This window comes from Zingiber officinale, chromosome 6A (assembly GCF_018446385.1).
Source record: "Zingiber officinale cultivar Zhangliang chromosome 6A, Zo_v1.1, whole genome shotgun sequence".
Classification (NCBI taxonomy): domain Eukaryota; kingdom Viridiplantae; phylum Streptophyta; class Magnoliopsida; order Zingiberales; family Zingiberaceae; genus Zingiber; species Zingiber officinale.
The window spans coordinates 56,130,565-56,143,075 of NC_055997.1; positions in this window are offsets into that span (position 1 = coordinate 56,130,565).

The following is a 12,511-nucleotide window of genomic DNA, read 5'->3' on the forward strand; positions in this document are numbered from 1 at the left end:
TGGACTTGGTGAAAATTCTCCGTCCGCCATCGCTTCTTCCTTCGGAAGTTCTCTCTCAAGCTTCTTCTGGTGCTCCGAGCTTTGCTGAGCTCAACCGCTGAAGCTTCGCGTGAGCTTCCCCGACAGTGTTTTTCTTCGACTGGCTTGCTGTTGCATCTGTCCGTGAAGTTGCTACTTCATCCGGGACCCCAGTCGACGAGAAGGCGAGTTAGTGTTTGTACATTGTTCTTATCTTTCTACTTGTATTCCTTGTATTCTATCTTGTTGTTGCAAGTTATTGTGGCGAGGTTTCTCCACCCACAAGGAGTATATTGTATTAGCCGGTTCTCCGGGGACTCATCCACCGACGGATTGACCGGACTCGTCCACCTTACGGACACGCCGAGGAGTAGGAGCCCTAATCTCCGAACCTCGTTACATCCTTGCGTTGAGGTTTGTTTTTCTTCTCCTTAGTTTCTTTCTTGTATTTCCGCTGCGACTAACCTAATCGTAGGAAGAAACGCGAAAGATTTGGGGCGGCTATTCACACCCCCCTCTCTAGCCGAGTACAAAGGATCCTAACAAGTGGTATCAGAGCGAGGCCGCTCTTCGTCGGATTCACACCCGTGGGAGCAAAGCTAGAGATGGATCAATTCGGAGAAGACATCACCATTCCACCCTTCTACAACGACAACTTCGCATATTGGAAGGTAAGGATGATGTATTTTCTTAGGACTAATATGTTGAATTGGTTTTGTGTACAAGAAGGTTTTACTCCTCCAATGGATAAAGAAGGAGAGCCTCTAGAGAAGAACAAGTGGACGAAGGAACAAGTCCACCAATCTACAATCAACAATGAGGTAACTAAAACAATTGAATTTTCATTACCTACTAATATTTTGTGTAAGATAGGTAAGTACAACAATGCCAAGGAATTATGGGATAACTTGGCCAAGTACCATGAGGAGAGCTCCACTTCAAGCCATGAAGAGGAGCCTAGTGAGCCAAGTAGCTCACATCATGGAGGGAGCGAATTGGGAGTTGAGGGCTACTCAACATCCAAGGAAGAAGAGGAGGAGAATTCCTCTTGTTCAAGTTCGGAGCAAGAAGAAGAAGTTTCCACCTTCGGAAGGGTTGAAGAAGAAAGCTCATCTCCATTCACAACTCTAGGTAACTCAAACACTGTGATTTCAAGCAAATTACACATAATGTGTTTTGAGTGTAGGAAACATGGACATTACAAGAGTAAGTGTCCAAAGAGGGTAAGAAAGACTCCACCGGCACCAAAGGTCAAGGAAGCCGGAGTCCCAACACGCAAAGGCAAGGAGCACATCGTGTGCTTCCAATGCAAGCAAAGGGGACACTATAGGAGCCATTGTCCGAGGGGGAGGCAACCTCACAAGGGCAAGAGACCGGGCACATCGATAGGGGGAGCTAAGGCAAACCCTAAGGTAATCTCTAAGGTTCATTATTGCAATTCTAATAAAACTCATGCTAGTAGTTTTGTTGCAATTGTTAATAATGATAAGCATGTTAACTTTAGGAACCAATACATGTGCTTAGGAGCTAAACATGTTAGCCTAGGTAAGGATAACACTAGAAATACCAACCCTAGGATTAACGCTTCTAAAGTTAAGGAAAACCTAGGTAGAAATCCCAAGAAGACTAGACACATGCCTAGGAATATCTCAAGAGAAAATGACAAATTAAAACTTGAGGTATTAGAGAGGGAAAATCAAGTCTTGAGGTCAAGACTTGATAATTTAGAAAAGGCTCTTAAAAACATGGAGAAGCCATCTCTAGGGTTTAAGAGTCAAAAACCCAAGTCCAAGGACAAGAAAGGTTTGAGTCACAAACCTAAGCCCCAAATGGTCAAGCCCACATATCATAATGTTCCATTTGATTATGGAACAAGACCTAGGGCTAGGAAGACCATTACCAAGGTCACAAGGGGAGTCACCCCTATAGTTGACCTTGATGAGACCCAAATGACCAAGGCTTTAAAGCCTAAGAGGGTCATTAGGAGGGTTGCTAGGGAAGTCATCCCTAGTGAATTTTTAGTGAACCCAATGAGCTCAAGTAGGTATTGGGTTCCTAGGAGCATTTTCTCTACCCCATAGATGGGTTAGAGAGTGTCAACTCCAATAAGAAGGGTAGTTAACCCAACTTTGAGGAAATTGACACTCAAGGAGCATTTTCAAGGTTTTTGGGAACCTTTGAAAATGAAATGGAATAATCTTTATCATTCACTCCTTGGAAGAGTAAAGTGTGCCAAAGTGAGAATATATTAATCTCACTTTAAGTTGACACAATTTTGAAAAACCTAGAGAAATATCAAATTGGGATTTTGATATTCTCTTAGGTAATCAAGGCAATCCGGGCCTTAAATTAGAAGTGCTACTCTTGTAGAATTTTAAATGGTATAAATCAAACAAGAGATCAAGAAATGCCAATTTGGGTTTTGACATTTTCTTGGAGCACTTTGGGCAATCTAGGATTAGGACTTAAGTTAGCTAAGTGATTAAGGATACTTAGATAGGGAATTTAGGTATTTTATTTGTGCTAACTTGCCATGATTGGTTGCCATATGCCATGCCATGACATCATATTTATTTTATTATCATTTGAAATGTCATGATAATGCTTAGGTTATCTATATGTCATGTGTTAGTTTAGTTTCAAACTTTATGCCATGACATCATGACATTGGCACATGTTTTCATTTATGTTATTAATTTATGCCATGTCATCATCTCTTGCATTAATAATCAATGAAATTGATTTAAGGATGAAAAACACATTTTGATATTAAGATCAAATTTGTGTTTAGAAAATGCATGAGACCTTAGTCTAAGATACCTAAACCCATATCTCACATCAAATTGACTTGAATGTGATTTGATACACCTTAGATGTGTGTGAGATATTAGGATCATGAGTTAGGATCAAGGTACATAGTTCTTGTACCTAGATGAGCCTAATTCAAGAAATGGGGGATCATAGGGAAAGCTTGTGTACAAGTCATGTGCATATAGCCCTAAGATTGTGGTCCCAAATTAAAAGGTTTAAAATCATTTTGAAATTGATTTGAAAAACCTTGATGAAGCTTTCCTAGTGATAGCACTCATCATTGAACATTGTGATACAAATCGACTTAACTTTGAACTATTTCAAAGTTTTGAATTTTGTATCAAGATTTGAAAATGGAAACTATTTTCATAGAAAATTATTTTCCATGAGAGTGTATGATATGAGGAATGTATCCTCAAAGTTTCGTAATTTTCGAATTTTCTGGAATTTTCTAGGAGTTTCGAATTTCGGAAGGGAAATCGAAATTCGATTATGTTGGATCGGTCCGGGACCGATCCAGAAGCTCGATCGGTCTGCGGACCGATCCGAGTATTGTGGATCGGTCTGCAGACCGATCCGGAGTTGGTACTGCGATCAGATGAAGGTGGATCGGTCCGGGGACCGATCCAGGGAGTTCTGATCGGTCCGGGGCCAAAATGCTGAATTTCAATTTGTTGTCCGAAATTTCAGTTATGGAAGTTGTGATTTTGGATTTCTAAAGGTTTGGAACTCTCAAAGACATTGTTGGTGCAATGGTCAAGGGGGAGTTGACCTTTAAGGGGGAGTTTTTACCTAATTGTCAAGGGGGAGTTGACTTTTAGGGGGAGTTTTTACTCCTTAAAACTTTTGAGGATTAGTGATATGAGATTATCACTAAGTTGATTGTTGAGTTTAGTATCAAGGGGGAAATTAAGAGTTTCAATGAAAGGTATGAGACTTTCATTAGGAAGAAACTTTTGACCTTGATATCCTCCTTTTACTTTTTGATGTGTGTCAAAAAGGGGAGAGTGTTTATTGGAGAACCCAAGTTAGGTTATCGGGTTAACCTAAGCTAGGGGAAGAATGTCAAGGAATGTTCAAGGAAGAACATTGGAATTCTTTTTGATGTGTGTCAAAAAGGGGGAGAACTATTGGAGAACCCAAGTTAGGTTATCGGGTTAACCTAAGGGGAGAATGTCCGGAGAATGTTCAAGGAAAGAACATTGGACATTGGAAGATGGTTGGAAAACCTAAGTTAGGTTATCGGGTTAACCTAACTTGATTATAGTTTTGTCAAACATCAAAAAGGGGGAGATTGTTGGTGCAACCTTAGGTCAAGGTTGACCTGGTTGACCCGACTCGAGTTGACTTGACTCGAGTTGTATTTTGATGTTTGACTTGGGAAGATTGTTGATGCAACCTTAGGTCAAGATTGACCTAGTTGAGTTGCATGTTGATGTTTGACACTCGTGGAAGAGTTGTATTCTTGATGTGAGACAAGAATAGATGGTTGGGAGATTATTGGTGCAAGGTTGACCTGGTTGACCTGAAAAGTCCAAGTATGGAGACTTGGCAAACGGAAAAGTCCAAGCAGGGAGCTTGGCACGCGAAAAGTCCAAGTATGGAGACTTGGCACTGGAAAAGTCCAAGTACGGAGACTTGGCACGGGGAAAAGTCCAAGCAGGTAGCTTGGCACGCGGAAAGTCCAAGTATGGAGACTTGGCACGGGGAAAGTCCAAACAGGGAGTTTGGCACGGGAGAAAGTCCTGGTGAGTGAAGCCAGGCAGTCGGAAAGTCCTGGTGAGTGAAGCCAGGCAGTTGGAGAAAGTCCTGGTGAGTGAAGCCAGGCAGGGGAAAGACCTAGTGAGTGAAGCTAGGCAGTGTGGAAATCCTGGTGAGTGAAGCCAGGTGAAAATCCTAGTGAGTGAAGCTAGGTGAAAGGGAAAGTCCTGGTGAGTGAAGCCAGGTGAAAGTCCTGGTGAGTGAAGCCAGGCAGTGGGAAAGTCCTAACTGGGATGTTAGGCAGTGTGGAAATCCTGGTGAGTGAAGCCAGGTGAAAGTCCTGGTAAGTGAAGCCAGGCAAGGGAAAATCCAGATGGATCAGGGATGATCGGACATCTGGTGTTGAGGAAAGTCCAAGTAGGTCAAAGGGATTGACCGGACACTTGGCAGGGAGTTCTAGCAGGTCAAGGGAGTGACCAGATGCTAGGGATGAAGTACCAATAGGTCAAGGTTGACCGGATATTGGTTTGAAGTCTTGGGACTTGGTTTGGGCCAAACCCAAGCTGGATCGGTCACCGGACCGATCCGGATATCTGTTGCTCGATCGGTCGGTGACCGATCGATATCAAAGATTCTTGCCATCGATCGGTCCGTGACCGATCGCCAACAGAGGCAAGAGAGCAGCCGATCGGTCTGCATCGATCAAAGATGTCCTGATCGGTCCGGGACCGATCAGAGATGATGTCGCTGAGAAAGCAAGGGTTGGGATCGGTGCGTGGACCGATCCAGGTCTGATCGGTCCACGCACCGATCGTAACCCGCACGAAGGTGGGCAGTGAAGAAAGCTGATCGGTCGGGGACCGATCGAATAGGTCTGATCGGTCCCCGACCGATCCAGGCACTAGCCGTTGCGCCGCAACGCCAGATTTCTTCGTGTTTTCTTCGCTTTCGCGGTATAAATGAGGGCTCTGGGACTTGGTGAAAATTCTCGTCCCTCACGCTTCTTCCTTCGGAAGTTCTCTCTCAAGCTTCGCTTCCGTGCTCGAGCTTTGAGCTCAACTGAAGCTTCGCGTGAGCTTCCCGACAGTGTTTTTCTTCGACGGCTTGCTTTGCATCTGTCCGTGAAGTTGCTACTTCATCCGGGACCCCAGTCGACGAGAAGGCGAGTTAGTGTTTGTACATTGTTCTTATCTTTCTACTTGTATTCCTTGTATTCTATCTTGTTGTTGCAAGTTATTGTGGCGAGGTTTCTCCACCCACAAGGAGTATATTGTATTAGCCGGTTCTCCGGGGACTCATCCACCGACGGATTGACCGGACTCGTCCACCTTACGGACACGCCGAGGAGTAGGAGCCCTAATCTCCGAACCTCGTTACATCCTTGCGTTGAGGTTTGTTTTTCTTCTCCTTAGTTTCTTTCTTGTATTTCCGCTGCGACTAACCTAATCGTAGGAAGAAACGCGAAAGATTTGGGGCGGCTATTCACACCCCCCTCTCTAGCCGAGTACAAAGGATCCTAACAGGCTCAAGTTTGAGTCTTGATATTTCAATTTCGATGTTTGATAATATATGGAGATTGCAGGTGCAATTGTTCGTTTGGAGAGATTGTTGGTGTAATTTCCCTCTGGTCAAGGTTTGACCAGTTTCATGTGAAAAAAAGTCAAGTAGGTCAAGATTGACCGGATACTTGACTATAGGAAGTCCTAACTGGAGGTTAGGCAAGGGCAAGACCAATAGGAATGTTAGCAGAAAAAGAAAATTCAAGTGGATCAGTGTTTACTGGACACTTGGTGTGGAAAGTCCTAGTGAGTCAAGCCAGGTAGTTGAAAAATCCTGTTGAGTGAAGCCATGTGAAAATCCTAGTGAATGAAGGTAGGTGATGGAAAGTCTTGGTGAGTGAAGCCAGGCAGTTGGAAAATCCTGGTGAGTGAAGTCAAGTGAAAATCCTAGTGAGTGAAGCTAGGTGATGGAAAGTCCTGGTGAGTGAAACCAGGTAGTGGAAATCCAAGTGGGTCAATATTGACCGAACACCTAGTGATTAAAAGTCCAAGTAGGTCAAAGGATTGACCGGATACTTGGCACAAGGAGAAAAGTCCAAGTGGGTCAAAGGATTGACCGGACACTTGGTGAAAAAGTCCCAACATGTCACAGTTGGCCGGATGTTGGGTAAAGGAACCCAAGACTTTAGTTTGGAAGCTAGGGTTTGGTAATCGACTAGGAAGGTTTAATCGATTAGCGTAATCGATTAAGATTTAAAAACTAGTTGTTATCAGCCTGATCAAAGGCATTCACATGCATTGTTTCTTTCATCTCTCTCTGACATCTTCTCTTCCACCCTTCACCAAGCTCAAAGCCAGTTCTTGAAGCTTCTTAGATATAAGTGTTGCTGCACTTCTAAGGTCAAGAGACGTTCCCAAATAAGAAGAGAGAAAGCTAGGGTTTTGTTGATTGTAATCTTGTAAGATTCCATTTTCTTTTAGCTTGTGTTTTCCTCTTCTTGTATTTCTTTGTTGTGAGCTTGTACGAGGTTTCTCCGCCTCTGGATTGTTTGTCATGCCCCGGGGGAGTCCCTGCTAGAGGAAATTCCGGCAGCATCTCCTCTATAAGAGTGACAATCTGAAACTTATCTACAAGCCCTCAGGGCCCCTCAATCCTTGGCCAATACGGCTGGAACATATATAATAAAATAAACAAACATCCACGCAGTTTATATAGTACAGCCTCTCTCTGACAATCACAACCACGCAGTTTAATAAAAACCTACACCACTACAACGAAAAACCTTTGCAATGGAAAACATGGGGGCATACCCAAATCATGATATAAAATCCAAGAGTACAAAACACACACATCACAAGTATGTAGTTCACGAACAAGGAAACATAAGTCCGAAAATAGATAACCATCTCGACTCCTAGTGGGGACTAGCGACTGGAACCTCCTGACGACTTCAACCTGAAATAGGAAAATAAAGTAACAGTGTGAGTTCAACAACTTAGCGGGTATCAAGCTGACATGCATAGTAAAATATAACCAATAGTAATAATCATGTAGTATAGTCTCCTGGACAATAATTGAAAATGCAAAACTGAAAGAAAGGAGAATAACTGTACTCACCTGGGCCTCCTATCCTGACATAAAGGTCGTCAGACCAAACCCATCATGTCTCCTGTATGCATGTCAATCATATGCAACCACAGAAATGCGGCATCCAATATGCAGAAATCACAAGAAATAAATGGAATCCATGCATATGATGTAAATGACATGATCACCCCTGACGCTAGTCAGCCATCTCACACACGATGGTGAGATCGAGTGGGTAGGGCTATGACAACTGTATACTCTGCCATCACTACTCCTGAGTGACCGAGTGGATAGGATACTGTCAAAGTACACCTATCCTCCTACCCTAAATCATAAGTGGGGGAACTCAATGCTCTCATCGCCTTGTGTCATAGTTAAGGGGAGGGATCCCTGTTCTGCTACCACGTTGCAATCATACTACCCATGAGCGGATCAGCGGAGCCCTTGACAAAGCAACCTACTGCAACACTCCCTGCCTGATATACCATTAACCCATGAGTGGTTGTGTGTGCAGATCCATATAACCGGTGATGTGCTCAACAATAATGGAGTCGACAATCGCTCAGCATGTAATAGTGCAAGATGGTGCATGTCACTAAGCATGTAAATCCTGAACATATCCACCTCCATAAATTATGTACCAAAAGGTAAATAGAACCAAACAAAGGATCTAGGTACACTTGACAGGTATAACAAATATCTAGTCCTGTACACAATAAGGCATGGTAGGTCACTACCTCTATGAACATAAAATACTCATGGAAATAATCAAGAGGGTATAAGCATGGATGTATAGCATACAATAAATAAAGCATGCTATAGTTATCAAGTAAAGACCTGACCTACCAATGTAGATATAGACATAACCATTGCTACTCGTTATAATCCACTACGCATATCAAATGAAAATATCCAAAAAAGATAAGTCAAGGTACCCGCCTAAAAAAGATGATCGTATCAAACAATCTCCACGTCAAGCGGCTCGTCGTAACTCAAAGTCCTGTAAATCAAACGTATAATTTAGCTACTCTAACATGTATCAAATAACTAAATCAAATTCCTAATTCAATTAGAAAACCCTCATTATTAATCAATCTTAACTGATCATTGATTAACTCATCCACCTCATTTGATTAAATTAGGGTTTTCCAATTCTTAACCCTTCCATAAACAAATTAGACTAGGCTAAGCATGAATCCTTAGGATGATAATCAATCACAACATGTCTTACCCCAAATCCAATGCACTACTCATGGTCGGAGCAACTCACTTCCAGTGACGGTGGTCGAGACCAAGTGAAGCCACTACCTTCTGTTGGAACCCCAAGGTTGTTTTGGTGTGATCAATAAGTTAAGTTAGGTCCTGCGTTGTTTTAACCTTGTGTCTAAGTGTGCAGGAGCTTAGGAGCACAGGTACTCAAGCAGAAGACGCAGCTAGCGAAAAGAACGGCACGCGGTGCGTCCGAGGGACGAGGCGCTGCGGAAGAGTACTCCGGTGGACGAGAAGGAAGCGTGCGATGGTTCCGAGGGACGAAAGCCGGAGAGGAAGATTGCTCGGGGAGCAAGAGACGTAGCTAGCGAGAAGGTTAGCACGCGGTGCAACCGAGGGACGAAGACTGCGGATGAGTATGCTGGTGGACGAGAAGGAAACACGCAGCGATTCCGAGGGACGAGAAGCCGGAGCGAAAGGCTGCTCGAGAAGACCGGAAGTTGGGTTCGGGTGAGCCCTTTTCCGGATGGCAGAGATCACCCAAGCAAGCGGATCCGGAGGAGAAGAACCGGACCGAGGCGGGACTGAACCAGAGAAGAAGTCCCGGACGAAAAAGTCAACAACTGTTGACTTTGGGCTCCGGGGCGCCCGGAGCAGTCCGGGGCGCCCTGAGCAGTAAAATTGACCAGATCGAGTTTTGACTCGATCTAAACGTTGGGGGATAAGTTTTATCCCCCCAGGGCGCCCAGAACCCTTCTAGGCGCCCCGACCAAGGCTATAAATATAGCCTTGGTCCAGAAGCTTTTCAACGAACTCACTGATTGTAAATCCAGTGCTTGCACGCTCTGTTTTAGTCTAAGCTTCTATTTTCTGCACTTCAACATTGTAAGAGTCTTCTCCGCCCGAAGGAGTTTTATTGAGCTTAATCTTCCTTGGATTAACAACCACATCGGTTGTAACCAAGTAAATACTTTTGCCTCGCTTTTTCTTTATTCTTTTAATTTACCGCTTAGTTTATTTATGCAAGTGTTAGCTTAAAGAGTTCGAGGAGGGTTTGTTTTTCTTTTGTGTTAGCAGGATATCCAACAACCCCCTCCTAGCAGGCCCAACGGTCCTACAAGTGGTATTAGAGCCGAGTACGCCTCGGAAGGACTAACCGCCGTCTGAAACAACAAAACAATGGCCAGAGCTAGCGACTACCCACCAGCATTCGTGGGGGAGCTTGCTTCTTGGAAGCAACAAATGACGGTATTTCTTAACTCTGATATTGGTATTTCTCTAATAATGAAAACAGGTTATGAAGCACCAAAGACAACGAATGGAGAAGAACTCGATCTATGCCTATGGAACAAGAAGCAACGTGACGAGTCGATGGCAAACGGTCGGGCAGAGTTTCACATTTTAACCGCAATACCAAACGAAGACTTTGATAGAGTTGGCGAATACAACAGCGCAAAAGAACTTTGGGAAAAGTTCTTAAAACTCTACGAAGAACCGATTGAAGCCGTCCCCTCAATAGACATCGAGCCGTCATCAGAAGAATCCGAGACGGAAGAAATTATCGAGACAACCCCAACAGCCGAAGTACATCCCGAGATCGATGAAGGGGGAGAATCTTCGGAAGAAATTAATTCAACAGGGGGAGAACCAACGGCCAACGAGGTAAGTAAGGTATGGTCTCTACCTTCTGAACAACCGGTTAATGCAATAGAAAAATTGCCTGAAGATTTTTATGATTTAAAAATTGAATTACCGAAAAAGTTTTTTGAATTAGAAAATCAATTGTCAAATTTTTCTTGCAAATTAGAAATATTATCAAAAGAAATTTGCAAATTTAAAAATATTTTGACAAAAGAATTATGCAAATTAGAAGAATTTTTCGAATTACAAATTTTTCTCTTGAAAGAATTTTGCGATTTAGAAATTGAGTCACCGAAAAGGTATTTCGGATTAAGAAATCTGTTAATAGATTCCTGTAAATTAGAATTTTTGTTGTTAGAAAATTCTTGCAAATCACAAAATATTCTTTTGAACGAATTTTGCACATTGCCGAAAGAATTTTTTATATTGTCGAAAAATTTTATCAAGTTAGAATCTATGCTATTTGAATATTTTTGTGAAGTTGCAATTCAAAAAATAATAGAAATTAACATTATACAAATTATTGCATGTTTAATGTCTGTGGCTTTAAATTTGAAAAAGTGTAATTTGAGAAGTTATGAAAAATTGAAATGGAAATTTAAAACTTGTTTATATAAGTATCAGTATGAAATAAATAAATAAATGCATAGAAAATTTTTTTTATGCTATCAATTTTCTTAAATTTTCTTGCATAAATTTTTGGTCTTAGAAAAATTTATTTTTGGTAAAAACTTAGAAATTTTTCAAAAGTCATTCTTTGACATAGAAATTTTTTTCTTTAACTTGGAAATATTTTTTCTCCGAAAAACATTGAAATAGATTTCTATAATTTTTCTAAGTGTCAAACCCTTAGATTGTTTTTCTTGAAACCCCATTTTTATTGTGATCAAAGAGGGAGAAGGGAAAGTATAAGTCTAGGGGGAGGTAGAAAATTGAAAATTAAAATTTGAAAATTTTGAAATTCAATTTTTTCTATCATGTTGCATGTTATTGCAATAAATTGTTTTTATTCTATGTCGATTTGTAACCCTAGCTTAACTTGGGTTGATCACACCAAAAAGGGGAAGATTGTTGGAACCCCAAGGTTGTTTTGGTGTGATCAACAAGTTAAGTTAGGTCCTGCGTTGTTTTAACCTTGTGTCTAAGTGTGCAGGAGCTTAGGAGCATAGGTACTTGATCAGAAGACGCAGCTAGCGAGAAGGACGACACGCGGTGCGTCCGAGGGACAAGGCGCTGCGGAAGAGTACCCCGGTGGACGAGAAGGAAGCATGCGATGGTTCCGAGGGACGAAAGCCGGAGCGGAAGATTGCTCGGGGAGCAAGAGACGTAGCTAGCGAGAAGGTCGGCACGCGGTGCGACCGAGGGATGAAGACTGTGGATGAGTACGCTGGTGGACGAGAAGGAAACACGCAGCGATTCCGAGGGATGAGAAGTCAGAGCGGAAGGCTGCTCGAGAAGACCGGAAGTTGGGTTCGGGTGAGCCCTTTTCCGGATGGCAGAGATCACCCAAGCGAGCAGATCCGGAGGAGAAGAACCGGACCGAGGCGGGACTGAACCAGAGAAGAAGTCCCGGACGAAAAAGTCAATAACTGTTGACTTTGGGCTCCGGGGCGCTCGGAGTAGTCCGGGGCGCCCGGAGCCCTCCGGGGCGCCCTGAGCAGTAAAATTGACCAAATCGAGTTTTGACTCAATCTGAACGTTGGGGGATAAGTTTTATCTCCCCCAGGGCGCCCGGAACCCTTACAGGCACCCCGACCAAGGCTATAAATATAGCCTTGGTCCAGAAGCTTTTCAACGAACTCACTGATTGTAAATCCAGTGCTTGCACGCTCTCTTTTAGTCTAAGCTTCTATTTTCTGCGCTTCAACATTGTAAGAGGCTTCTCCGCCCGAAGGAGTTTTATTGAGCTTAATCTTCCTTGGATTAACAACCACATCGGTTGTAACCAAGTAAATACTTTTGCCTAGCTTTTTCTTTATGCTTTTAATTTACCGCTTAGTTTATTTATGCAAGTATTAGCTTAAAGAGTTCGAGGAGGGTTTGT